At 40.6% G+C, this 2,364-nt stretch overlaps 1 pseudogene; it reads left to right on the top strand.

The window, feature by feature from the left end:
* The first annotated feature begins 523 nt into the window (after positions 1–523).
* Positions 524–1,986, top strand: LOC140525511 (elongation factor 1-alpha 1-like; annotated as a pseudogene).
* The last annotated feature ends 378 nt before the right edge of the window (positions 1,987–2,364 follow it).

The following is a 2,364-nucleotide window of genomic DNA, read 5'->3' as shown; positions in this document are numbered from 1 at the left end:
AGACCAACAATTCCTCTCAGCTTGATTAACCAAATTCTTCACATCAGCCAACGCAACAAATATTTCTTTACACTTGCTTACAATTTGTGAATGAGATACTCTTTAGGCCCTATGTAAAGGCATGTTTATTCTATGAATTATGCATGTGATATTACTGTGTCCATGTAATACCGAGGTTAGAATGGGTCCTGTAACAATTTCTTATTGATCCTATTTACAATTAATTGATAATGTTCTATAACTGACTAGATGGTTATGGTTCTACATCTCTGAACTTAGTTCAGAATTCAGCTGACCTGTAATGGTCTAAATTTTGAAATCCAGTTTTTTGCAAACCCCTGATCTTTTCTTGTCTCAAACAATTTAGCTAATCTTGAGCAAATATGACTTGACATAAGACAATTATACCTACTATCTTTACACAACCATACCTTCCTTCAAGAATATCTCATTTGGCTTTTTTGAAACGGGTTTGCTACCAGAACACAGGTGTCGTGAATACCATTGTTAAAAGTGCACAAAAATGGACAAGGAAAAGATTCACATTAACATTGTCGTCATTGGACATGTAGATTCTGGCACGTCCAACACTACTAACCACCTCATCTACATATGTGGTGGAACTGATAAGAGAACTATTGAGAAGTTCTAGAAGGAGGCTACTGAGAAGAGAAAGGGCTCCTTTAAATATGCCTGGGTCTTGGATAAACTGAAGGCTGAATGTGAGGGTGGTATCACTATTGATATCTCCCTGTGCAAATTTGAGACCAGTACATACTATGTGACCATTATTGATGTTCCAGGACACAGAGACTTCATCAAGAACATGATTACAGGCACATCTCAGGCGGACTGTGCTGTCCTAATTGTTGCTACTGGTGTTGGTGAATTTGAAGCTGGTATCTCAAGGAATGGGCAGACCCGTGAGCATGCCCTTCTGGCCTACACACTAGGTGTAAAACAACTGACTATTGGTGTAAACAAAATGGATTCCACAGAGCCCCCCTACAGTCAGAAGAGATATGAGGAAATTGTCAAGGAAGTCAGTACCTATATTAAGAAAACTGGCTACAACCCTGATACAGTAGCTTTTGTGCCAATTTCAGGTTGAAACGGTGTGAACATGCTGGATCCTAAGTCTAATATGCCCTGGTTCAAGAGATGGAAAGTCAGTTGTAAGGGTGGCAATGCCAATGGAACTACAATGCTTGAAGCTTTGGATTGCATTCTGCCACCAGCTCATCCAACTGACAAGTGCTTTCGTTTACCCCTCCAAGATGTCTACAAGATTGACAGTATTTGTATGGTATCTGTTGGCAGAGTGGAAACTGGTGTTCTAGGCATGGTGGTCACCTTCACCGCAGTCAATGTTACACCTGAAGTAAAGTCTTTCGGAATGCGCCACGAAGCTTTGAGTGAGGCTCTGCCAGGGTTAATGTTGGTTTCAATGTCAAGAATGTGTCTGTCAAAGATGCGCATCATGGTATTGTAGCTGGTGATAGCAAGAACAACTCACCTATGGAAGCAGCTGGTTTCACTGCACAGATTATTATCCTGAACCATCCAGGCCAAATCAGTCCTGGCTATGTACCTGGTTCGGATTGTCACTCTGCTCACATTGCTTGCAAGTTTGCTGACCTGAAGGAGAAGATTGATCATCGTTCTGGTAAGAAGCTAGAAGATGGTCCTAAGTTCTTGAAATCTGGTAATGCCACCATCGTTCACATGGTTCCAGGCAAGCCCATGTGTGGAGAGTTTCTCTGATTTTCCTGCTCTGGGTCGTTTTGCTGTTCCTGATATGATGCACGCTGTTGCAGTTGGTGTCATAAAGGTAGTTGAAAAGAAGGCTGCTGGAGCTGGCAAGGTCACAAAATCTGCCCAGAAGGCCCAAAAGGCTGAATGAATATTCTGTACAACACCTGCCACCCAAGTTTTAATCAGTGGTGGAAGAATGGTCTCAGAACTGTTTGTCTCAGTTGGCCATTTAAGTTTGGTAATAAAAGACTGGTTAATATTTGCAATGCATCATATAAGATTCAGGAGGAAAGGAGTGTTTTTTGGACTATTTGTTTGGTGGCAGTTTTAAGTTATTAGTTTTTAAAATCAGTAATTTTTAGATGGAAACAACTTGATCAAAATTCAGTCACAGAATTTTGAGACCATTAAAGCAGTTTAATGTGAAAAAAATATCTGTTATGCTTTCAAAATAGGTCTAGGCCATTATCTTGGAACTTGCAAGAGGAGTCAATTAATTACCACTGGTTAGTCACAGATAGGAGTGTTCTTAGGCCCCATTTCCAACTTCCAGATAATCGTATTGTTCCCCATGACTCAGCTATATAATCAGTCCTGTTGACTTTAAGC

The sequence above is a fragment of the Notamacropus eugenii genome, chromosome 1 (genome assembly GCF_028372415.1).
Source record: "Notamacropus eugenii isolate mMacEug1 chromosome 1, mMacEug1.pri_v2, whole genome shotgun sequence".
Lineage (NCBI taxonomy): Eukaryota > Metazoa > Chordata > Mammalia > Diprotodontia > Macropodidae > Notamacropus > Notamacropus eugenii.
This window is presented reverse-complemented; position numbering and strand designations above follow the sequence as displayed.